This window comes from Lynx rufus, unplaced genomic scaffold, assembly GCF_022079265.1.
Source record: "Lynx rufus isolate CCGP_SWC_20201006 ecotype Redwood Valley unplaced genomic scaffold, mLynRuf1.p SCAF_18, whole genome shotgun sequence".
NCBI classification, from domain to species: Eukaryota; Metazoa; Chordata; class Mammalia; order Carnivora; family Felidae; genus Lynx; species Lynx rufus.
Genome location: NW_025814832.1, coordinates 27,655,816 through 27,682,922, shown reverse-complemented (window position 1 = coordinate 27,682,922; position 27,107 = coordinate 27,655,816).

Here is a 27,107-nt window from a genome sequence, read left to right as displayed (position 1 = left end):
AAAAAGTAAGCTGTGTACCACAGAAGGTGATAAATGCTGTAGAAAAGAGTAAACACAGAACAGGGAGACAAAAGTGCCTCCAGCTTGATCATGTGTCCTCTGTTAGGGGCTCGGGGAGGAGTTACCGGTGAACTTGAAACGTCTGCAGTGCTTTGCGTCTGCCAGGTGCTTGCAAATATTTGCTCAATTCGTGCAAGGCTGAAGGAGCTAGCCCTGGAATGAGGGGTTCCCGCAGATGGTAAATCCAAGAGTTACTGGCTGCTGAGACACTCCTAGGCGACCATCAGATCTGTGAGCAGATTTGGGCCACAGAGAAGCCCAGCTGGGGGACAGCCTGGGAGGGAAAGCTTGCTTCTGTCCCCAGTGACAAGAGTCTCCTTTCATTCATTTCAACATGAACCACCTTCTCGCTCTCCGGGACACCAGATTGCCAATTTGACAGAAGAGGACGGAAGAAACGGCAGTGCCCCCGGAAGGCTTCTGCTCAGTATCACGGGACCCAGACAAACGAGGCTGTTTTACATCCCCGAGCCCCTCGCAGAGGTGACATCCTCCTCGTGACTTCATCAGTCTTATGTTCTTATAGAACATCTTACATTCCATACTCAGGTGACCTCGCAGATTCTCACCCCTGAGTCTAGAAGGAACAGACGCAAGTAGAAAGTGAGCATTGTGAAGTGCCCAGGTGCTGGGCACATGCAAACCCAAGGCTTGCCTCCAGAACATTCCAAATGTCACATTATGATTCAGACCCAAAGAAACAAAGGCAAACAAAATATGCCTCCCATGGTTTAGGTATGCGGTCCCCTATAGCTTGGGGTTTGGGATTTGTTTTAATAACAGGCAAAGATAGGAGGAGTAGGTCTTCCTAAGGGCTTCATACACCACAGACAATAAATTAAAACACATTACTATTAATGTAGAATAAAACAGTAATTTGTATTTAAACAGCTGTGGGTTCCAAAAGATCTAGAAAGAGAATTTTAGGGGCGCCTGGGTGGCGCAGTCGGTTGGGCGTCCGACTTCAGCCAGGTCACGATCTCACGGTCCGTGAGTTCGAGCCCCGCGTCGGGCTCTGGGCTGATGGCTCAGAGCCTGGAGCCTGTTTCCGATTCTGTGTCTCCCTCTCTCTCTGCTCCTCCCCCGTTCATGCTCTGTCTCTCTCTGCCCCAAAAATAAATAAACGTGGAAAAAAAAAAATTAAAAAAAAAAAAAGAAAGAGAATTTTAGACCCATAAGGAATCTTAGGCTACTTTTAACTTTATTTAAAAAAAGAAAAGAAAGGGGCGCCTGGGTGGCGCAGTCGGTTAAGCGTCCGACTTCAGCCGCGTCACAATCTCGCGGTCCGTGAGTTCGAGCCCCGCGTCGGGCTCTGGGCTGATGGCTCAGAGCCTGGGGCCTGTTTCCGATTCTGTGTCTCCCTCTCTCTCTGCCCCTCCCCCGTTCATGCTCTGTCTCTCTCTGTCCCAAAAATAAATAAACGTTGAAAAAAAAAAAAAAAGAAAGAAAGAGAGAAAGAGGGGCGCCTGGGTGGCTCAGTCGGTTAGGCATCCGACTTCGGCTCAGGTCATGATCTCACAGTTTGTGAGATGCTGTGTCTCCTTCTCTCTCTGCCCCTCCCCAACTTGTGCTCTGTCTTTCTATGTCTCTCAAAAAATAAATAAATATTTTAAAAAATAGAAAGAAAGAAAGAAGGAAGGAAGGAAGGAAGGAAGGAAGGAAGGAAGGAAGGAAAGAAAGAAAGAAAGAAAGAAAGAAAGAAAGAAAGAAAGAAAGAGAAAGAAGGCTCCTGGGTGGCTCAGTCGGTTAAGCATCCGACTCCGGCTCAGGTTATGAAATCACCACTCGTGAGTTCGAGCCCCGCGTCGGGCTCTGTGCTGATGGCTCAGAGCCTGGAGCCTGCTTAGGATTCTGTGGCTCCGTCTCCCTCTCTCTCTGCCCCTCTCCTGCTCATGCTCTGTCTGTCTCTCTCTCTCTCAAAAATAAGTAAACGTTAAAAAAATTAAAAAGAGGGGCGCCTGGGTGGCGCAGTCGGTTAAGCGTCCGACTTCAGCCAGGTCACGATCTCGCGGTCCGTGAGTTCAAGCCCCGCGACGGGCTCTGGGCTGATGGCTCAGAGCCTGGAGCCTGTTTCCGATTCTGTGTCTCCCTCTCTCTCTGCCCCTCCCCCATTCACGCTCTGTCTCTCTCTGTCCCAAAAATAAATAAACGTTGAAAAAAAAAATTTTTTTTTAAAAAAATTAAAAAGAAAGAAAAGGTGGCATGCCTTCCATTTTTGGCAAAACACACCCTACTCCAGTGCACACGTGCGTGCGTACACACACACACACACACACACACACACCTCTAGTCTCAGGAACAGAAGTGCCCCCTCCCCTGCATCTGCCCACGGCCCTTCTTACTCCAGGCTTAACCCTTTCCAAACAAACAAACATCCTCTTTACTGGCTCTTTCTTCTCGGCATACTCACACACTTAAGTGTCTCCCTTTAAAAAAAAAAAAAAAAGCAAACAGAAACAAAATGACTGAAAAACCACTCTCTTGGCCTCACCTGCCTCTGTAAGTCACATTCTCCCTTCCACGGCTTTAGCAGCGTCCTGGCCCTGCAGGTGTGGGGTAGCACGTACTTGGGTGGCTTAAGCAACGGAAATTTATTGTCTCCCAGTTCTGGAGGTCAGAAGTGCGGGATCCCGGGGTGCTGCTGGGGGGTTGCTGGCCACCTTTGCTGCTCCTTGGCTCAGGGATGCATCCCCCTCGATCTCTGCCCTCATCTGCACATGACCTTCTCCCTGTGTTTACGTCTGCGTCCACATGTCTTCTCGGGGTAGGGCCCACTCAAATGACCTCAACCTGACCGTATCTGAAAGACCCTGTCTCCCAAGAAGGTCCCATTCTGAGGGAGGTGGTGGGGTTAGGACTCCAGCAAATCTTTTGGGAGGGGAGACAATTCAACCCACGGAACCGCCAAACTTAAAAAAAGGGGTCCGTCCTTACTCTTCCCGCTCCCCGCTTGCCCCACAGCCTGCTGACCCCCGGCTCCTGCACTGCCCTTGCTAAGGACTAAATGACCTCATGGTTGCCCAATTTGGTAGAACTTTCCTGACCCTCACAGGTGGACCTTACTGTCACACGGTGTCACACTCCTGCCTCCTTTGGCCCCTCCAGTTCCACCGGGATTCCGTGTGTCGGGCTGGTGTGTCCTCCTCCTGGGTGTTCCTGGGCTCAGCACCCAGCCACCCCAGCTTCTCTCCTAACCCCCGCCCCAAGCTAATCCTGTGTGCTCCTGCCTTTGACCTACACCCCGCCGAAGGCCATCCCTGACCTCGTCAGCCCAGACGGTTCTCCCAGCTTGCAGATCTGACCGTCTCTCCTGGCTATTCCTCTGGTGCCTCTCAATCAAATGTACTCCACCTGATCCCCACCCCACCCCCGGGGGTCTCATCTAGGGCCTTCTGCAGCCCCTGTCTTACCATCCCCCGCCTCTAAGAAAACCAGGATCATCCTTTACCACCTCGCTCATGCCTCATACACATCAGTTCCAAGTCCCCAGGAGCGAAAACTCTTTCAAATGGACCCTTGCCGTGTGACCTCTGTTGCCACTCTGATCATTTCTCTAGGTTCTAACTTCCTGCCCCATGGCTTTGCTCCCACCCTGGGCCATCACCTTCTGTCCCACCTTCTGTCTCGTCCTCTTCTGGGTCATCTACCACGATGTCCCCACAGTGATCTCTTGGACAGCCAAACATGGTGTTTAGAATCATTCAAGGGCTCTCCGTTGCCTTCAGGATGAAGTCCAAACTCCTAAACGTGACAGGAGATGCTCCTTATGATCTGGCCCCTGGTCATTTCTCCCGCTTCCTTTCCATCCATTTTATGAGGGCTGTTTCATCCCTGCTGACAACTTTGCTACCCCCTGAAAGTGCTGTACTGCTCTTTTATATTTCCTTCATACCCACTGTTCCCTCCGTCTTCAGTGCCCTTCCAACAGCTTGTGGCAATCTCCCCTCTGGCATCTTTCAAGAATCAAACCAGAGGTCCTTCTGGGAAGTCATTCTGAGCCCCCCAGAATGACCTAGGTCTTTCCTCCTGCCTTTCTTAAGCACCTTGTTACATATTATAATCCTGGCTTTCAGCTTTAAAGCCCTAGTCCACTGCCTGACGCACAATACAGCTTCAATAAACAAATAAGTTGATGAGTTATCTCTAACTCACTGACGGATACAAAGAAATCTGAAGTCCTCATTCATATTCTGAGGTTCTTGTCTCTATTCTAGGATTTTCCTCAGTGTAGTGGGAGGACGATAGCACCAGAATCCCTCGGGGAGCTGATAAAACATGCAGCTTCGTGGACAGCACCTTGAACGTGATGAATCCGTATTCTAAACAAGCTACCTTAGTAATTCATGTGAACAGGGTTTGAGAACCAAGGCTCTGGAAGGCCTTTCAAGCTTATCATATATATTTTTTTAAAGTAACCTCTATGTCCAACGTGGGGCTTGAAGTCATGATCTGGAGATTAAGAGCCACGTGCCCTACCGACTGAGCCAGCCAGGTACCCCAAGCCTATCACATTTTAAAAAATGTGTATTTATTTTGAGAGAGAGAGAGAGAGAGAGACAGAGAGACAGAGAGAGAGAGAGAATCCCAAGCAGACTCTGCACTGAGTGTGATGCAGGCCTCAAAATTTGCCCCCAAACCTTGCATCCACTGACCCTAAGTCTGCTTCCTAGGATCTCACAGAATTTACCTGTGCCTATTTGTACACGGGAGTTCTTTAAAAATTTGAGGACAATCACCCTGTCCTGCCTGCTTCTTCTCCCCTATGTCGACTTCTTCTACTACCTCAGCCCTGCTGCATGACCAGAGGATTTCCATCGACGACTTGCTGTCCCCCTGACTGTCTTTAAGCTTGCCAATTTCTTTTTTTTTTTCTTTTTTTTTTTTTTATTTATTTTTGGGACAGAGAGAGACAGAGCATGAACGGGGGAGGGGCAGAGAGAGAGGGAGACACAGAATCGGAAACAGGCTCCAGGCTCCGAGCCATCAGCCCAGAGCCCGACGCGGGGCTCGAACTCACGGACCGCGAGATCGTGACCTGGCTGAAGTGGGACGCTTAACCGACTGCGCCACCCAGGCGCCCCTAAGCTTGCCAATTTCTTTTGCCTACCATATAGTTAGTGCTCAGAACTGGCCATGATACTCCATGTGGGATTTGGCCAGCTCAGAATACACTCTCTTGAACTGGACGCTATTTTTTAAAATTTTGTTTTTACGTTTATTCGCGTGTGAAAGAGAGAGACAGAGCACAAGCAGGGGTGGGGCGGAGACAGAGGGGGACACAGAATCGGAAGCAGGCTCCAGGCTCTGAGCTGTCAGCACAGAGCCCGACGCGGGGCTCGAACTCACAAATTATGAGATCATGACCTGAGCCCAAGTCGGATGCTTAACCGATTGAGTCACCCAGGTGCTCCGACTGTACGTCTTGTAACAACCCATTTTGTTGAGCCATGTTGAGCATATGGTCACCTGAAACTAGAATTTCTTCTTTTTACATGAGCTTGTGTCTAGCCAGGTCTTCTCCAGATGTCATTAAGTGGCTGACTTTTTAACCCAAGAGCTACATTCAACATTTAATCGTCTTAAATGTGACCCTGGGGGTGCCTGAGTGGCTCAGTTGGTTGAGTATCTGACTCTTGATTTTGAAACATGAGGCATCTCACGTGTCGTGAGGTTAAAGCCCTGTGAGGTCAGGCTCCATCCTGTTTGGGATTCTCTCTCCCTCTCTCTCTGCCGGCCACCCCTGCCCCCTGGATTTCGTGCAAATGCACTCTGTCTCTTTGTCTCAAAATAAATAAACTAAGAAAAAACGTGATTCTGTGGGTTTTGCCCATTAGCATAGATTATTAATTCACATCTTAACTATGAGATGGTAATGACAGGGCCCCTCAGGGGATGGAGACCCCAAACAGGCACTTACTCATTTTATAACTTTGCTTGGGGTCTTTACTCATTCTTTCCTCAGCTCAAACAGCCATGAATGAGTGACACTGTGTTCTGCAATCTCCACACTCATGGCATATGCCTCAACGTTTCTGGGTCGACCCTCATTTTATTTTATTTTATTTTATTTTATTTTATTTTATTTTTAAAAAATGTTTATTTATTTTTGAGACAGAGAGAGACAGAGCATGAACGGGGGAGGGTCAGAGAGAGAGGGAGACACAGAATCCGAAGCGGGCTCCAGGCTCCGAGTTGTCAGCACAGAGCCCGACGTGGGGCTCAAACTCACCAACTGTGAGATCATGACCTGAGCTGAAGTCGGACGCTTAACCGACGGAGCCATCCAGGCGCCCCATCATTTTATTTTATTTTAAAATGTTCATTTATTTTGAGAGAGAGAGAGAGAGAGAAAGAGAGAGAGAGAACACAAGTTGGGGAGGGACAGGGAGAGAGGGGGAGAGGAATCTCAAGCAGGCTCCACACTGTCAGTGCAGAGCCTGACTCAGGGCTCGATCCCAAAAACTGTGAGGTCATGACTTGAGCTGAAATCAAGAGTCAGATGCTTAACGGACAGAGCCACCCAAGCACCCCTGGACCAACCCTAATTTTAAATATTCTTTCTGGTGCCACAGGTCCTCATGCCAAACTGCGAGTCTAATTTTTGGTTCAGAAAATATGGTCAATATAGTGCTGCCTTTCCACCAAGTGTTTATAGTCTAAGATAATAGGAGGAGACAATTATTCTGTCTGGTTTAAGCTGAGGGAGGCAAGCAGTAAAGAGAACAAGACAGTGGAAAGGTGAGAAGTTACAGCACAAATTTAACATCAAGAACAAACACTAAATAATGTAACTTTGGTTCCATTTCCCCCAAATTTCTGCTTACTACAATGATTGATCTACCCAAGTACCTGGATTCCTCCATTGATTTAGCAGTCTTACTTAGTGGATGTTGCATATTTTGAAGATGTTATTATTTTGCACTCCCTCCTGGAGCATGTGGTAACACTTCTGTTTTTGAGAAAGACGAAAAAACGCAGGTTTCTCTGCAGTCAAGAATTAAATTAATGTAAATAAAATCTGACTTCAGATCCTTCTAAGGGATGTGGGTGTGGGGGAGGGGAAATCCACCACCCAGACATTTGAAGAAAGTGGTTTGTGAATCTGGCTCAAAATATGGCAGTAAGAAAGAGTGCATGACGCTCACGAGACCCTGATGGGAAACAAGAGCGGAGAGTTTGTTGTGTCTCTTTCATCCACGGACGTGCAAAGCATGACACTTGCGGTAACAAAATTGCATTGCCTGAGTACTGTGTCATTATCTGCTCTTCAAGATGGGGACACGTAGACAGGGAATGGCCTCTTCCAACGCGAGCAACTTTCAAGGAGCACCGCTGAGCTTCCTTCCACCCCCACGACGGGGAAAGCCGGCCTGCTACCACGACGCTGCGCGAAAACGGAGAAAATTCTTGGTTGTAAAAAAAATTCCTCGTCATTGGTACCGAAAGTTGAAAAGAGACTTTTAAATTGCACATCGCTCCTGGCCCTACCTACGGTTAATCACTACCGTCTACGGAAGAGGAGCGGCGGCCTGGAGAACCACCACCCGGTACCCAGCGCCTGGGCGTCAGGGTCCCGCCCTGTCCGGGGTCGGCGCGGTGGGGGCGGAGTGTTCGCTCTCGAGGGCACTGCTGTCCTCCCCGGGAGGCTGTTTCGCGGGGAGGTTCGTTCGGCTCGCAGCAGGGAGCTCCCCGGGGGACTGCTGCGTGCAGGGGCAGGCTGGGAGGAGGGCGGCGAGCTGGATGCTCCGGGGCCCGGGTCGGCGCGCCTAAGTCTGTGCACGGTGGGGAGGTGTAGGGCGTGTGCACGGCACGGGCGGGACGCGCGCCGGAGCGGCCGCCGGTCGCCGCTGCACAGAGGGCCGGCGCCGCCGGGTGAAAATACCGCGCAAAACCGGGGCCCGGACGCCCCAGGGCGCCGGCGGGGGGGAACTGAGCGGCCTCGCAGGGCCGGGCCCGGGCCCGGGCCCCGCCGTCCAGTGCGCTGACACCGAGCCGCAGCGCCCACACATCTCGAAAGTCTCCAGGCACCGCAGGCGGAGCGCGGGGCCCCGAGACCTGCACGCGCCCGGACAGGGGGAGCGCGCGCACCCGCCGGCGCCCCGGCGCGCTCCCCGCGCGGTCTGCGGAACCACAACGCGAGCGGGTATTAAGGGGGAAGGACGGGGCGTGGCCTAGGCGGGATGAGCCAATGGACCGGGGAGGGGCGCGTGGGGGCGGAGCTCCGGCGCGGAGCGCCGATTGGCCAGTTCGCCCTCCGGTATGCAGATGCGGCGGAGTCACGTGGCAGGGGCCGGGACGACTTCCTGTTGGAGGCCAACGCGGGGCGGGGAAGGGGGCGCGAGCGCCCCGTCTGGCTGGAGCGGGGGGAGGGGGGGTTCTTGTCAGTTAGAGCAACAAGATGGCCGCGGTGGCAGCTCCGCACCTCAGCGCGACGGCCCCGGGAGCCGCAGCCGCCGCCGCCCGCCCCGCCGCCCCGCAGCCCTGAGCGCCGCCCCGGCCGCCCCCGCCGCCCCTGACAGGGCCGTCCCCGCGCCCGCCGCGCTCCTGCCGCCGCCGCCGCGGGCCCGCCCGAGCCGGAGGCGGAGGGAGCGGAGCCGGCCGAGCGCCGAGCGTCGCCGCCGCCACCTCGGATCCCGGGCCGCGCCGGAGCCGCCGTCCCGCTCGCGGGCGCGAGGAGGGCGCGTCGCGGCGTCGCCGGGGCCGGACCTGGACCTGCCGGGACGCGCCGCCGCCGCCGCCCACCCGCCCGCGTCGCCGCCGCCGCCGCCGCCGCCCGCGCCGGGACCTGAGCCCGCGGCGCCGGCGCCGAGCGGGCCCCTGCCGCCCGAGCGCCCCGCAGGCCCCGGGGCGGCCGCCCGGGTCGTCGTCGCCGTTGCTGTTGCCGCGGCGGCCGCCGCCGCCAGGCCCGCGCTGCCGGAGCCCCGCCGAGGAACCGCCGCCGCCGCCGCCGCCGCCACCGCCGCCGCCGGGGACGGAGCCCAGGTGAGCGCGGGCCGGGCCTCCGAGCCGCCGCAGCTGGCCGAGCTGGCGGCGTCGCCTTTGTTCGGCCGGGCCCGGAGCTCGAGGGGCCCCGGCGGGTCCCGGGCGGGAAGGGATGCGCGGCGCGGGAGGAGCCGCGGGCGGCGCGGGGCCGGGGCGTGCGTGCGCGCGGGGAGAGAGGTTCGCGGAGCGCCGGGTGCGGGGGAGCCGGCGGGGTCGCGACGGGTGGCGCGGCCGCACGCCAGATGTGTGCGCGTTCCACTCGCGCGGTTGCTGGAGCCGGGTTCCCCCGGAACGGTCACCCGTGGGTTTTTGCGTCTCTGATGGCACGCACGAGCCCGAGGCGTTTTTCGGTGGAGGGCCTCCCGCGCCGTTGTTGGGGGGAAGAGCGAGCCCCGGGCGTGCTTTGGGGGGAGGGTGAGGGCTCCCCTCGGCCCTCTGCGGGTCTGGAGTCAGGTGGGCTGCTAGCGGTGCTGCAGACTGCGGAGCCGTGCGCACGAGGAAAAGGAGCCGCGCCACGGCTGCCCTGCTAGCACATCACGTAACCCGAGCGCCCCAGTGCCACCTCCGCTCGAGCGACGCCTCACTTGCACCTTTGCCTTGTGGATGACACTTAATCAGTTGATTCGTGGCCGTTCAAACGTGCGTGTGCGACTGGACGGGTTCCCTGCGTGTTAGGCGGGCCGAGGAACCGTCCGCTTGCAGGTCACACGGGGCTTTGGGAAGCTCCCCGAAGATGCGCGATCGGTGCCTCGGGGGGCGGCGGCGGAGGAGCCGCACATCCCGGCTGCACCTTCCGCGTTTGAAGGCACTTGACCGCATCAGCGGTTCTGTACAAGATGAATGGGATTGCCGCGAACCTTTGCCTCCCTGTCGGATTAAACCTCCATTTGAGTCGTCTGCTCGGTGATGTCTAGGCATGAACTGCAGATTCGGAACTCAAAATGGTGCTCTGTGCATGTCCAACTTGAGCGCCTGGAAGGAGTTGCGAGTTGGAGGCATCTGGCTGGGTTAATCCATTGTGTGGCCGACGGTCGGATTTTCCCCGGACACCGCGGTGCTGCGGTCGGTGTAGGTGGTCAGTGCGCGGTGATCGCTGTGTAGAGACGGCTGCGTCCCCGAACGTAATCTGACCCGCAGAAGGCTTATTGTACGCAACTTGTTTCCTGCGTTTAGAATCCAGTAACTGTGAGGATGCGTTGGAGACCCTGGAAACGTGGCTTGAGTGATCTCCGCGGACAGCGGACGGTTTGAAATATGTAGGGGTGTTGACAGTTCTGTGCATGGATTCCAGACTTCCTTCGGTCCTGGGAGACAGAGTAGAGGAAAAAAACTTAGCCCCGGGCCAGATGAACTTGGTTGGCTGAGGGCACCTTGAAGACATTTGCATTACCCCCCCCCCCCCAACCATGGAGGTGGTTCGGGTCTTTGAAAGCCTTTCGGTGCAGCGCTCCCAGGATGCTTTGCTGGGGGGAAATGATGCTAAATGAGGTTTTAAAAATGAGCGGCCCAGTTACGTTACCCACGCTACTTTTATTGTTGGTATTTACAGAAGGTAATAATGGTCTAAGTAGCTGCTACTTTATTTACCTACCCTGAAAGTTAGTTTTTTCTACAGAAACTTTTTGATGTTTGCGTTTCATAAGAATAGAGGTTCTTAGTTAGAATCTGTTCTTCTTTAACGCGTTGGGTCATGGGAAATTGATAGCTCAGAAAATGGTAAAAGTATTGGTTAAGTTAAACTTTACTTCTGGTGATGTAGAATAATTTCTTAAAGTTAGCATTTCCTTAAGCAAGAGAGAATGGACCCATGGGTCCCAGGTGTTTTGTACATATATATTCAGACTGATTTTATTCCGAGGATCTAGTTTTCAAAGACTGATTCTAAGCCTTACGTGTTTCTTGTCCAAACGGAAGACCTTACGGATGGGCACCTCTGCTTTACTATTAAACTATGAAACTAAATAAGGTGGACACTGAGGCTGTCATAAGGCTTAATCCTTACTATTTCATTTTGGAATCTGGCATTTAAGTATTTTAGTAGTAACCTGGGTACATGTAAATGTTGACTTTAGGTTTTTCTTCTTACAATGTTTACTATTGTTGTTGTTTTTCAAGTGGCATATGTTTTAACACTTTGACAAAGATTATTTTGTAGCAGGTTTATATTTATACTTAGCTCAGGAGTTTTGGAACAAATAGTTGCATTAGCGTGCTGATTATGAGGGAAAGTAGGGGTGCACGGTTTCATTGGACCCACGGGGATTAAAACAGAAGTAAGGCATGGGGGAAATCTCCTTTCAAATTACAGTATTTCTCACCACCACCACCACCTTTTGGTTAAACAGCCGGCTCTACTGAGATAAATTTGTGCTTTTCCAAATGCTGTCATCTGGCTCACTTCCAAAACCAAGCTGGAGGAGGAGGAGGTCAGGGCTGGAGTGGGGCGGCCTTTTTCCTCAGTGAAGAGAGCTTTCAGTTGGAAAGAAATGGAAGATAAGATTCCTGTAGCACTGGCTGCAAATGCAATGTTTGCATTACTGCCCCAGCTTCAAGTGAGGGCCAGGAGGTCTGAGTGTAACCTTATTCTTGTTTGACTCAAGAAAATGATGCTCATCTTAAATTTTTAAAAATAGAGTACTGGTGGAGATTAGTTTATTTATCCATTATTGGATTGGAGTATACGGAATGTCTTGGCATCATAGAACTTTCCTCACAACATTTTACGGCTTACGGGCCATTTTAAAGACTATTTGTGGGTCTCTAGGGCCTTCCCCAGTAAGCATTAGATCCATGAGATTACATCGCACGCGTATGTTTTAGATGACCCTACCACTCAGTCAGGGTTTCTTGTGCAGAGGTTGCTGTCTGAGAAGATTTTATAAGGAAGAAAATAGATTGTCAACTCTGAGACCGTTCCCCATATCAGAACAATATACGAGAGCATTAAGATTTGGGGATGCAGCAAACACAGATTATCTAGCCATCGCAGTCGAAGCCCCAGGGGCGGGGATGGGGGAGCATGAGAAACGGAGAGGAGACAAGGGACAGATTTATAGAAGGCCTTGGAACCAGGAGAAGGATGGGTTGAGGGAACAGGAAGTGGAGCCTGGAGCAGGCAGAGCCTAGAAGGTCTAAGTAGGGGAAAAACCAGGCAACTTCGCTTTGTGTTTGTTTTCTTTGAAATTCTTACGGCTCCTTATTCATGGTTTTGAGAGAAGTGGGTTTTTACCTTTCGTGCCAGCTTTATTTCAGAGGGTCTCTTGATGTTAAAGATGAGCTGTAAGGAAATCTTTTGAAGGAGCATTGGTGCTGCAATCTGTTTTGTATGATGACTGGATTATTTGCTTAATTAAGACAGTTAGCATCTTAATTTTGTTTGGAGACGTCATGCATAGATGTAAGTAGAGAGAGCAGAATATCAAATGAGAACTGGCCCCTCCCCCCCTTTTTTTCCAGGTAGATTTTACAGATTTTCTTTAAGCCAGTCTAATCACGGATATCTAAGTTTTTACAGATTAGCTTTAAAATAATCGTGTAGTCAGTCATGAGGGGAGCATTCTTTGCTCTGCAAAATAATAGACCGTAAGCTTTCTTTAGATAAATTTTTAATGCAATAATGATGTTCTCAATTATAAACATTCAGCTTATAAACAACTTTTCAAGAATATAATTACTTAAAAGTATAAAGATTACCTGTCAGAAAAAAACTATAGCCTTGTGTAGAGATTGCACGTGTGATGTTGAAACCAAGAAATATGTAATCCTTGCCCTGTGAACTTGTTTGAATAACTTGATTAAGATAATCCTGTAAGTTTCCCATTGTGCAAAGCATGCGTTTCAACAGTAACTTACTTAATGAAAAGTAAAATACGTATTTTTAAATTCTCCAACTGGGATGTGACAAGGTTTTGCATATTAAAAACGTGGTGAAAATTCATACCCTTTGTGCCATTTTTAGAGTTGACTAAAAATGAATTCTTTTCTTGGCCACCGATGCTTTCAGAGAATGAAGAAGCTCTTGCAGGGATGGAGAGCTGTTTGTTAAGAATGCATTCTCCCTCTGTAGCCCTCCAAAGGCTGCAGAGCTGTGCGTGGAGCTAGACAATCTGGGCACCCAGCCATAAAACATCACTGCTGAAGCACAGATAGCTGTTCGCGCCCTCCTGAGCCCTCCTGGCTGCAACCACAGCAGAAGGAATGGCCTTGGCAAAGCAGTGTTCGCTGCTACTTTGAACTCTTAATACTCCGTGTGGCTCTTTGGAGTTTTCGCCGTGCACTGGGACTTTGGTTTTCGAAGATACAGTAATGATTAAGGATGGGCAAGAATACAGCTTCTGAGATCTGTCTCTCCTAGGCCAGTAGATTTACATATTTGCTCTAAGAAGTAGGAGTAGTGGGTTGTCTGTCCCATGGTCTCCCTTTCTTTATTTGCCTCTTTGTCACAACACTCCTCTCCTGTGGGAAGAACAACCTGCCTGAAGACAGGTAGGGTCACTGGGCCACTGGGTCACAGCACCCAGGGCCCAGAGGGTCATCTGGAATCTGTCCTCCAGAGAGCTAACCAGAGGAATTGGTCTGTCATGGCCCGGTTCCCACTTTGCTTCCTCATCAGCCTTTTTTGGCGCGCGCACACACACACACACACACACACACACACACAAAATTGAAAATTAAAAAAGGTTTTGTGCAAAAATATGACACTGAAAGAGTATGCAGATATATCAGCTCATCGGCATTATAAGGTTACAGCATTTTCTGTGACCAACATCTGTTCATATAAATCCACATGATCCCCTGTGATCCTCTAAAATACAAACACCTGAACAGCTCTTTTCTTCTTTAAAGACCCTCTCTGTTGCCCTTCTTTGGAGCGTTTGAGAAATTAATACTCTTATGTCTTCATAATGCCCTTCCTGCGAAGGCCTGAACTGCAAACCTGCAGTATCACAGTGTCGAGCCGGATTATTCTCAGCAGGGGGGTGACCCCTGTCTGTGGTGGAGCCCCTTGCTAAGGTGCAGACTGGCCAGTGTCAAGGTGCTTTTTGGGGAATATGTGCTTTGTTGGGTTCATTTTATGTGTACAGTGTAGCTCATTAAGAAGAGTGTCTCTCGCAACTAAAATCAGTTGTTTGGGTTGAGCCTGGCAAAGGTATTGTTTACTTTCTATTCCCAAAGATAATTTCTTTTTAATTACTCTTTTAATAAGCGGGGAGAATCTAAGTTAAATTAGCAACTGGGAATTAAAGTTAAGATCTGCGATTGGGAAATGGCAGCGTTGGTACAATTTACCACCTTTCCAACCATTCGTGCTGTGAAAAGATGTTAACGGAGTTGTTCAGAAATTACGGAGGGGGGGGAATGCAGAATTGCTCCTTTGACTGCATTCTGTTTTCTCACACTGTGTACGAAATAAATGCGAAAAAGGAAGGGAAAGTGTGTAGGAAGGGAATTTAACAGGCTTTGTTCTTCAGGAGGGTGATGTTTTAAATGAGCGGGTTTGGGTGGGGAGATGATGAGGTGAGGGAGGAAGGTGATGGCTGTGTGGAAGGAAGGCTGTTTGAGTCTCTGGGGGACAATGGACAATTGGGGATGGGGAACAGGGGCATGTGCGGGTAACCAGAGCTCCACTTAAAATAATCTTCAGGGGCTCCTGGTGGCTTAGTCAGTTAAGCATCCAGCTCTTGGTTCCGGCTCAGCTCATGATCTTGCGGTTTTGTGAGTTCGAGCCCTGTGTCACAGCCTGCTTGGCGTTCTCTCTCTCGGCCCCTCCCCCACTTGTGCTGTCTCTGTCCCTCTCAAAATAAATAAACTTGAAAACCATAATAATAATCTTCAAATAGGTGCAACTAGTACTCGAGCGCTTACTGTGTGACACGTACCGAGGACAGGAGCGATCTCTTACTGAATTTTCACAACACAGCATTCCCGGAAAATGGTTGCTTTTATTGTTCCCAATTTACAGACCAGGAAAGGGAGGCCAGAGAAAGATCCTACAGCCTGTAGGAAGTAAAGCCAGAATTTACACTCAGACGGTCCACTTTAAAGCCTCACTCGCGGATAAATGACTTTGACTATTGGAATAGCTTTTTAATTGGTCTCTCTTCTGGTCTGTATGCTACCAATCCATCTGCTAATATTAACTGGATGCCTTTTGGGCACTTTGTGTGTGAGATCCATTCCTGCACAGTAAGTTGTAAGGTAGCTCGTGTTACTGTGTACATTTTCTAGATGGGGAAGCTAAGGCCCACGGAGGTTGAATGACTTACCCAAAGGCAGGGCCTTAATGACGCATTCGGTCCTTTGATGCAGGAGTCTGAGCTCTTTGTCACCACCCCTCGCCCCCCACGCTGCCTTCTAAACCCCAAGCCTGGGCACAGCCTTTCTTTCTTTATTCCACAAAAACTTCATGTCTTTTCTGAGCGGTGGCCTTGGTAAGGATCAACATCTCCCTGCCCTCCTGGAGTTTGACTAGTGAGAGGGGCAGGCACCAGACAAAAAACAAAACAAAACAAAAACGGAAAAACAATTAAATGTTGTGACACGTCCTTAAGTTAACAAAAACTTCTGGCAGCATATAATTATACATATTCCATATCTTCCCTCTTGAAGATGCACGTGAACATGCCGGGTGCTCCGAGAAGCCCAGCAGAAAAAAATGATTTCCTTTGTTAGCCCAGTTTTCCCCAAATGTATGTGACCGCCAAACACTGTTTTCACTTCATACTGCCTTTTGCTTCAGTGGAACCAACTTTGGGAACGCAGAAATAAATAGAGTGCCTGGTCATTCAGAAGAGGGAGAGAACCCAGGAGTCCCAGTGATGAAGGCAAGACTTCACTGGAAACAGGTCCTGGAAAGTTGATAGAACTTGGCTGGATGGGGGAAAGTTTTAGCAAGTCCCTAACATAGCAGCTGGAACTCAGTATTTTTACCGAATAAGTGACACTAGGACCTTCTGTAAATGGGAGTTTTGTGTTGGCACGTAGGTTTAGAAGGGGCTGTGTGGGTACAGACTCCGTTCTTCGGCTGCTTGGGAACTATCGATGGTTGTTGATGGGCATGACATAGACCAAGTGTTAGATTAGAAACTTCTTTTGAGGCGAAATGTAGCAGATGGTTGGAGGAGAAGTTGGAAGGGTGAGGACCATGGCTCTTGTAGTTGTCTGTGTAGGTGATGCAGGCTTGGACAAGCTTGATGGCAGGGTCATACTGAAAAGGTGCCAGGAAGAATCAGCAGGACAAAACAATACAGAATGACTGGTGTGGACTGTTGGAAGGAGTAAGTTCTCAGAGGTAAGACATGCTTGCTGCTTTTCCTGGAAGTTGCAGAGAAGCTTTAAATTAAGTAAATAAAGAAGCTAAAGTTAAAATATTTGGTAAAATATATATAATGCATCCTTTTAAAACGCTGATTGGGGAAAGATGACACATAAGATAGCAGCTTTAGGGGAGTTTATTATTTGAGGTTCTGGGGTATAGATTTGACTCACAGCATAAATCCCAGTATGGAATGAGCCATGTAATAATAGGGTTCTGCTGTTAATTAGGGTGAGTACTCTCAACGAAGTCGAATTTTCTTGGTATCATACCCATAAAAATACCTTAACTCAGACTTTATGTAACAGTCCTAGATATGTCATAAATTTTATGGGAATAGGATATTGACAGAAAAGAGAGACAACAAATCTTCAGTATTTCCAGGAAACATAAGATCAGATTATGACATAACAGATCGGTTTATAACATAAATAGCAGTGTTAGTAGTTAGGCTGTGTTGAAGTTACTAGAACTTTTTAAAGGTTAGATAAATGTAATAGAATCCTTAAACCAAAGTGATTGGAGATTCTGTTCTTTACAAAGAAAACAACTAAGACAACAAAATGGGCTTTTTTTTTTTAACTGTACACCCCACGATAGAGCGGGGTGGGGAAGCCTTAAAGCAGACAAGAATCTTATTTATTTACCACAGTCAGGTGATGAGTAAGAACCTTAGCCACAGTCGTACTTTTGTATGTATTATGGTTTTGTATTTAATTGATGAGCATGAGTCATTCTTGTTCATGTCAGACTCTAAACCCCAGCACAGCCCTTTACAGATTCATGCTTTACAAAGAAATGAAGCTTTCTTCATTGCCATCATTTCTCTCTTAGATTTTGAGTTACTTGATAGCAGGGATGATGGCATGTTCATCTTTGTGATGTCTACAGTATTTTGGGGACACTAAGATCAGAATTTTCAGTTTTGTTTTGAGTCGTCTGTTTCTTCAGAGATGTTGCCCCCACCAGTGAGAGTAGGGAGAGGGAAGAGGCTGAGAAATGCGTACTTTTCCTCTGTGTTTAGTCTTTTTAGGATAGTGACCAACTGACCATATCTTCAGCTAGTCGGCCCAGCCTGTTGGTGTGTCTGTAGTTGTGGGGAGAGCTTCAGAGGTGAGTCCACCTCCATAGTCGGCCGTGGCTCACTTGCACTGGATTTTCTTTCTTTCTTTCTTTTTTTTTTTTTAATTTTTTTTAATGTTTATTCATTTTTGAAAGGCAGAGAGAGAGAGACAGAGCACAAGCAGGGGTGGGGCGGAGAGAGAGGGGGACACAGAATCTGAAGCAGGCTCCAGGCTCCAGGCTCCGAGCTGTCGGCACAGAGCCTGACGCGGGGCTCAGACTCACAAACCGTGAGATCATGACCTGAGCCGAAGTCGGACGCTCAACCGACTGAGCCCCCCAGGCGCCCCTGCACCGTATGTTCTATTGGCACCCATAGCAGCGGGCTGTTACCTTTCCCAGGGGCCCTTGGGCTCCTCCAGGAAAAGTACCGCCAACCAAAGGATGATATTTCTTATGGGCATTTGAATTTTAGGAATGGTAGATAAATCACAAAATAACTCTGGGTTTACCTTTTACAGATTTAGTAACTATCTTCAGATACTAGCCCATTGGAAAAATGAGTATTTTAAGTAATGGACTCATTCTTGCCAACCCAGAATATGTGGTTAGTATATATTTAACGTATTATTTTATTCTCCGTCAGGGGAACTCTGGAAATTAGATCAGATTTTAAAAGGATGTTGTCGAAATTCTTTTTCTTGAAATGAGTTTATGTTGACTCATAACTTAAATACTCCTTTGGCAGAATTATTGAATGTGGTTCTTAGCTTACATACATGCCTGATTTTACTTTCAATGGCAGAATTTTCATTGTGCAGATCCAATGGCCTAAAAAAGATGTCTTTTCTTTTTATTAAAAAAAATTTTTTTTAATGTTTATTTATTTTTGAGAGACAGAGACACACAGAGTGTGAGCGGGGGAGGGGCAGAGAGAGAGGGAGGCACAGAATCCGAAGCAGGCTCCAGGTTCTGAGCTGCCAGCACAGAGCCCGACGCAGGGCTCGAACTCACGAGCTGTGAGATCATGACCTGAGCCGAAGTCAGACGCTCAACCAACTGAGCCACCCGGGCGCCCCTGTTTTTTCTTTTTAAATTGTGATTTTCTAACTAAGTCTCAAGTCAGTGGACATCAATTTCAGAATTCAGCCTTTAAGATCACTCAAAAGTTTTTCTTTTGTTTTTCCCATAACCTCACCCCCGACCTTTTCATTTTATTTTTCATTTCTCTTTCCTGAAACTGCACTTTGGAAATGGGGGTAAGGCCTGGTTTGGCGATAGGGTGAAGAGTCCCCTTTTTTCCATTTCAGTGCACTTGTGTTGCTAAGCCTGTTTGCTCCGAAGGTATAAATTCACAGCTGGAGAAAGGATTCCAAACTTCATAATAGCTATGGTGTTTTGAGGGCTTATCACATGCTAGGTATAGAAAGCCTACTATAATCTCATTTATTTTCATCGATAGCTGAAACCCCGAGGTACCTTGGAGAAGTCGGGTCTGTCTGACTGCAGTAACTGTGCACCTGACCATCCTGTTGCCCACTTCATTCAGATGGGCAGGGTGATTTTCAGTATTTTTAAAGATCTAAGAGATCCTTGGGGCCCCAAATTTGAACTGTGGCATCTGACCTATTTTAATAAAGCAGTTTTATTAAGTGTCACATAAATAACCTGTGTCTAATGGGTTTGTAGTTCCAGATAGTGTCATTGTGGGCTCTAAGAGTATACTAAGAGAAAACTGACATTGATGTGTTTATAAGAAATGTTGTTTATATTTGAAACGCTTGATGATGGATTCTCTTTTCTCTCTGATTTCTAACTCTGGCGTCTAGAATGAAGCTAGGCAAGAAGGGTGTCTGTGAGACAAACACACATCTCCTGGATTATTTCTTTTTTCTGCCACAGCAGCAGGTTTTTCTTGAAACATTATTTGAAAATTAACATCACTGGAAATTTTAAGCCTATTTAAAGGGATTCTAGTTTTGAGCCACATTATTAAAAGTGGGAAGACATTTCTGTAAAACTCTGTGTCACCTTGAAACTAGAATGCTTTAGTTAATGGGGTAAGCTGGAAGTAAGCTGCCTTTGATATATAAGAGCAGTGTACAAATGGGTGATAACTGTCTTTCTTCTGATTCACCCACTTCCTATTCAATCTCAAATCTCAGTTGGAAAGCAATTTCCCTCACTTGACCCATTTTTCTTCAGTATTATATCTTTCTTCTGATTCTTCAACAAAAAAAGTTTGCAGGAATGGAGTGTTGTAAACCTTTGAAGACTTATATGGTAACAAGATTCAGACACTTGCTTAGGAATAAGCATGTTATCTTTTGTTTTGTCATGTGGCTGTCTGGCTGGAGGGGTAACAGTTTTGCTACTGCTTCTTTCTTTTTCTTTTTTTCTTTTTTTACTTTGCAATGGTTTACTTGCCAAATAGTTGGAAAGGACTGTTGGTTTAAGAAGAAGCCCCAAATCAGTACAGCTTTTATTGCATCTTGTAAATATCTCAAGGGGCACCCGGGTGGCTCAGTCAGTTAAGCGTCCAACTCTTGATTTCATCTCAGGCGATCGTAAGATCGAGCCCTGCGTCAGGCTCTGTGCTGACAGCGTGGGGCTGCTTGGGATTCTCTCTCTCCTTCTCTCTTCCTCTCTTTCTGCCCCTTACCCGCCCATACTCTCTCTCTCAAATTTAAAACAAAAAGTTTAGAATAACACAAATAGGTCTGAAAAATCATCTGGCATCCTGCTGTTTCTGTACAACTGGGCAGAACTTAGATCTTGGTCATTAGCCTACTGAACTGTTCCTTTTTCAGAAAAATCGATACCATCCAGAAATTTTCTGATACCCTTATTTTGAACTGTCGTGGCTTGCTGAATCAAAGCAGCTGAGTTTGTTACAAGTTCAATGTCATTTCCTTCAAGAATTAACCCATCTTTTGGGGCTTGAGATACTGAACAAGCAACACCTGGCCTCTTCCAGACCCTGCGGATGTCTTTTTCATCCAAGAAATTTCAGATTTCCACGAGAGGACCATTCTCCTGAGTAGCAACATTGACGGGGAAGTGAGCATCCACCGACCTCATCTCGTAGCAGAAGCCCAGGGTAACACCCTTGACCGTGTTCTGTAGGTGACTGCAGGTAGTACGAGCAGCAGTCGTTCCGTTTCTTTTCTACTTCCCCATCATTTGTCAGCTCAGAGCCTCTCCTTTTTCTTTCCAAGGAGACTGAGTTCTACATTGATGTGATTGAAGTCCCTCCGGGGCCTTTCACAGTAACAGTGTGTCCCTTCAGAGTGACATTCCTGAGAATGGTCTTCATTCCCGCCGTAGAGCAACAATTTTGCTCCTTTGATTTCACGGTTTTCAGAAGAGACATATGTTAAATGACTGGTAGAGATACGGACAGAAAAGTAAGTGTGTGAGGTAAAGACCTTGTTTTAGGAACATGGACAATTTAAGGGATGTTATCATTTTAGCAGACATATATACAGTAAGCCTGACATAGATGTATCCATCCGTATTGTAAAATGTCTATTTATATGGAGATCTAGATCTCTTAATGTTGTTATCTTCAGCGCCTCCATTAGTCACAGATGACGACGTGTTATTATGTGACAACATTTATTTTACATCTGTGGCTTACAGAGTGCTTGAATTGCCTTGTCCTTGCTAGATCAAATTCTAAGTGTCCTAACATACCTAAGTTAACAACAGTCTCCTTCACGAAACTGTCTCAGACTTCACACATGGAAACTTTCTTTTCTCTATGGACATTCACACCTTTGGTAATTCAGTCCTGTGACTTTATATACCACACATGCCCTGAAGACTCCTAAGTTTTATATCACCAGCCTGGACTGCTCCCCAGACTCAGTATTTGCATATCCAATTGTCCATATCCCCACATGACTGTTGCGTGAGAATATCCACCTCACATGTCCCGGACTGAACTGCTGCTCTTGCCCCTACGTCCACTGCACCTGCACCCCACCACCCCCCCCCCCCATCTCCAACACACTTCCCTCCTTATAATTGCTCCGGTAAAAAGTTTTGGAATCCCTTTGGACTCTGCTCTTTGTCTCCATGTGTAGTCCATAAGAAATGAGGCAAGAGATTTCTGAGTAATTGGGTCAAAGAAGAGATCACAAGGGAAAGTCAGAAAGTATTTTGAACTGAATTAAAAATAGAAAACACAACATATTAAAATTCATGAGGTGCAGCCAAACTGTACTAAGAGGGAAATTTATAGCTTTAAATATCTATATTAGAAAAGGAGAAAGATCTCAAATCAAAAATTAAGGTTCCACCTTATGAATCCAGAGAGTGAAAAACAAACTGAAAAAAGCAAAAGGAAGGAAATAAATATTAGAGTAGAAGTCAATGAAGTAGAAACAGAAAAGTAATAGAGAAGATCAACAAAACCAAAAGCTAGTTAATTGAAAAGATCCACAGAATGGACAAACCTGTGGCTAGATTGATGAAAACAGAGAAGATATAAATTACTAAAATCAAGAATGAGTATTGATCTTACAGAAATTAAATAGGAACTATGAATAACTTTATACCAACAGATTACATAGCTTAGATGAAATGATAGTGGTAGAAATGGACAAATCACCAAAACATTCAAAAAGAGTGAAAATCTGAATGGGCATATAACAAGAAAAGACATTTATTAGTAATTACAAATCTCTCTCTCTCTCTCTCTCTCTCTCTTTTTTTTTAATTTTTTTTTCAACGTTTATTTATTTTTGGGACAGAGACAGAGCATGAACGGGGGAGGGGCAGAGAGAGAGGGAGACACAGAATCGGAAACAGGCTCCAGGCTCTGAGCCATCAGCCCAGAGCCCGACGCGGGGCTCGAACTCACGGACCGCGAGATCGTGACCTGGCTGAAGTCGGACGCTTAACCGACTGCGCCACCCAGGCGCCCCTCTCTCTCTTTTAAAGTAAGCTCTATACCCAAGGGGGGCTTGAACTCATGACCCTGAGATCAAGAGTTGTGGGCTCCACTGACAGAGCCAGCCAGGAGCCCCCATAATTACAAATCTTGCCAGAAAGAAAAACCCAGGTCATCTTCGGTTCACTGGTGAATTCTAATTCAGAAGTAAAGAACTAATACCAGGACGTCACAAACATTTCCAGAAAATAAAGGAGGAAGAAATGCTTCCTAACTGATTCAGTGGGGCCAGCATGGCCATGGTACCAAAGCCAAAGACATCACAAAAAAATAAAACGCAGCCCAATATTTTTTGTGACTGTAAACACAGAAATCTTTAGCCAAATATAAGGAAGCTAAGTCCAGCAAGATATAAAAACGATTATGATCAGGTTCCCCTGGCTGGCTCATTCAGAAGAGCGTGCGACTCTTGATCCTTGGGGTCGTGAGTTTGAGCCCCATGTTGGATATAGAGATTACTGAAAATAAATAAATAAACTTAAAAAAAGGGTGGGGGGGATTATGACCAAGTGACATTTATTGCAGAACTGCAAGTTTAGGTTAACATCCCAAAATCACTTTATGTAGTACACCATATTGATTAGAATAAAGAATGGAACCACATGACCGTCTCAATAGATTCAGAAAAAGCACTTGACAGAATCCAACACTCCCTCATGATAGAAACTCTCAGCAAATTAGATATGGAAGGGAACTTCTTTTTTTTTAAGATTTTATTTTTCTTAAGTAATCTCTACACCTAATGTGGGGCTCACACTTAGAACCCTGAGATCGAGAGTCAGGGGTTCTGACTGAGCCAGCCAGATGCCCTTAGTAGGGAACTTCTTTAACTTGATAAAGGGCATGTAAGAAAAACATACAGAACACAAGAAGTTAACATCATACTTAAGGGTGTGTAATGGATGCTTTCTTCCTAAAATAGGGAAAAAGACATAGAATGTCCATCCTCTTAACGTCTACTCAATGTTGTGCTGGAGATTTTAGCATGTGCAGTCAGTTTATAAAGGAAATAGGGGCACCTGGGTGGCTCAGTTGGTTAAGCATCTGACTTTGGCTTGGGTCACGATCTCACCATTCGTGAGTTCGAGCCCTGCGTCAGGCTTTCCGCTGTCAGGGCAGAGCCCACTTCAGACCTTCTGTTTCCCTCTCTTTTTGCCCCCCTCCCACTCACACGTGCTCTCCCTGTCTCAAAAATAAAACAAAACATTGAAAGGAAAAAAAAAAGAAAAGACATCTGCATTGGAGAGGAAGCAGTAAAACTGTTCTTATCTACAGATAACATGATTCTGTATGTAGAAAACCCTAAGGAGTCTGTAAAAAAAAAAAACACAACAACAACAAACTGAGGGGCTCCTTGCTGGCTCAGTCAGTGGAGCATGCAACTCTTGATCTTGGAGTTGTGAGTTCAAGCCCCACGTTGGGTGAAGAGATTACTTAAAAATACAATCTTTAAAAAAAAGCTACTAGAACTAGTAAACAAGTTCAGCAAAGTTGTGGATACAAGATTAATATACAGAAATCATTTGTATTTCTATATACTAGCAGGAAACAGTTTGAAATCATTTTCTTAATTTCATTCACTATAGCATCAAAAAGAAATACTTGAGAATAAATTTAACAAAAAAGTGAAGGATTTTTACACTGCAAATTGCAAAACATTGCTGAGAGAAATAGAAGATCCAAGTCATTGTAGGGATAGCCTACATTCATGGATAGGAAGACATGATGTTGTTAATGTAGCAATTCCCCTTAAATTGACCTATAAATTCAATGGAATCCCTATCAAAATTCCAAAAGGCTTTTTTTTTTTTTTTGCAGAAATTGACAAGCTGATTCTAAAATTTATATGGAAGTGCAAAAGACTTAGAATAGCCAAAGCCATTTACCAGATAAAAAGTTAAAGAAAGGACTTCAAATTTCCAATTTAAGAATATACCTTAAAGCTAAAGCAGTTAGGACAGTGTGGTGTTGGCACACGGACAGACATCTTGACTAATGGAGCATAATTGAGTGTTCAGAAATAAACCTTCACATTTATGGTGAACTGATTTTTGACACTGTGCAAGGCATTTTAATGGGGAAAAAATAGTCATTTCTTTTTTAAGATTTTACTTTTAAGTAATCTCCACATCCAACATGGGGCCCGAACCCACAACCTCGAGATCAAGAGTTGCACGCTCCACTGACTGAGCCAGCCAGGTTCCCCAAAATAGTCTTTTCGATACATGTTCTGGGACAGCTGGATATCTGTGAATCCACAGATACACCTTTTTTTTTTTTTTTAAGAAGGTGATTTAGACCCTTGTCTCACATCATACACAAAAACAAACTCAACATGGATCATAGACTAATGATTTAAAATGCTACCACTGTTAGAAACATAGCAGAAGACCCTTGTGACCTTTGCTTAGAGTTCATAGATGTAACACCAAAAGCAAGATCCATCACTTCATCAGAATCTAAAACTTTGTACCTCAAAAGACACCATTAAGAGGCATTAAGAGCATGAAAAGACAGCCCACAGACTGGAAGAAAACATTTGCAAATCATAGAGCTGATAAAGGACTGGTATTCAGAATACATAAAAAGAACAACTCTCATAAGTCAATAATAAGACAAAGTGCCCAGTTAAAAAATGGACAAAGGATTTCCATAGACATTTCACCAAAGAAGATAACACAGATTGCTAATAAGCACATACAGCGCTCAACATTGTTAATCATTCAGGAACTGAAAATTAAAACCAAGAGGTAACCGCTCTGTACGCACTAGAATGGCTTTGGTTCAAAGGCCAGGTGAGAACACGGATGTGGAGAAATGGGGAACCTCACGCATTGCTGGTGGGAATTGCTTGGTATAGGTGCTTTGGAAAACAGTTTGGCGGTTTCTTAAGTTACACGTAAATTTACCACATGACCTGGCAGTTCCTCCCTGCGTATCTATCTCTGCAGTGCAGACAAGAACGTCTGCTGACACAAAAACGTGACCGTGAATGTTACTCAAAAGAGCCAACAAGTGGAAACAATCCCAGACCATCAACTGGTAAATAGATATTGGAAATGCGGATAGCCATACAGTGGAATATTATTCAGCAATAAAAAGAATGAAATTCCGATACATGCTGTAGTGTGGATGAATCTCAAAAACATCATACCAAGTGAAGATAGCTGTGCTTAATTTATGGGCTGTTTCCACAAAGGGCAAAACCATGGGATCCAGAAGCATGTTCGGAGCTGTCTGGAGCTAAGGGTGAGGCTACAGACTGGATCTTTGTGGGTAATGGAAGTGTTCGGAAACTGGATCGTGGTTCTTAAGGCTGCTCACCTCTAAATGTACTGACTCCTTAGAGAAGGAAAAGCTGTCCTTTTATCTGAAGGCTTTGATACGCATCGAATATGAATGTATTCTGTAGACATTTTTTTTTAATCTTGTTTTTTTGAGAGACGGAGAGACAGAGCACTAGTGGGGGAGGGGCAGACAGAGAGGGAAACATAGAACCGGAAGCTCCCCGAACTGTCATGTCAGCAAAGAGCCTGACGTGCGCTCGAACGCACGAGCTGTGAGATCATGACCTGAGCCGAAGTCGGACGCCTAAACGACCGAGCCGCCCAGGTACCCTTATTCTTCAGACACTCTTACTGTATTTTTCGTTAAAAATATGAGGATTTTGTGTGTGTGTGTGTGTGTGTGTGTGTGTGTGTGTGTTTTTGCTTAGTTTTATTCGGAGTTTATATTACTGTTGCTATTTAATGTTCTCTATAGTCAAGGTGATGATGCGTTAGCAACAGCAATATTATTATCAGCATTATATTTTGTGTGCCTGCTGTGTTTTTAGGAATAAGTCTTAATTAATGTAAACTACTTAAAATTCATGGATGTTTGGGGTTTCTAGGGGAGAAAACTGAGATCCAAAGAGGTGGTATGACTTGCCTAGGATCAGACAGTCGTGGGTTCAAACCCAGGTCTTGGAGAAAACTAGTTTTTTTTTATGCCTTTTGGCACAAAAGGGCAAAAGGGAAGACAATTATGAAACAGGTCGGTGAGCAAACATATTGTAAAAATTAATCTTGCCAATAATCAGAGAAAAGCAAATTAAAGAAACCAGATTCGGAGGGAACATATTCAGCTGGCAAGGTTTAACTAGAATCCTCAGGACGATGAGAAGAGAAATTCTTCCACTCCTGTGCTGCTGGTAAGAATGTGGCCGTGAAGATAGTCATCCATGTCAGGGGACTGAAATACATGATTACCTGTGAGCGTGTCTGTTGAGATTGAGCGGTAGAAGTGGGGGGTGGGGGGAGCAGGGCAAGGAGATGAGACCCCGAGGGACCCCTGGAAAGACGGCAGTGCCAGGAACGGGGGTGCCTCCCTTAGAATTTTGCCCGTTAAGGAGGCTACGCACAGCAGTTTTAAAAAATGTTTGTCATTCTTGTGGAGAAGTAGGTATCTCCTAAATATGATTTGATCAGACCTTTCTTTTTGAGGGCGAAATCTGTTCTTCTGAAAACACAGAAAGGCATTGTGGTTCAGACTTCGTACACCAGTACAGTTACAACACAGAAGTGGAAGCCGGCCTATGGTTGCCATCTTTTACGTGCCACGTGAGACACTCAAAAACCACCGCCATCCACTCTTCTCATTAGAAAAGAAAAGACACTCCCGTGCAAAGAACTACGAAGGACACCAGCTTCGAGGAGAGTCCTGTAGCGAGTGAATGTAGCTTTATGAAAA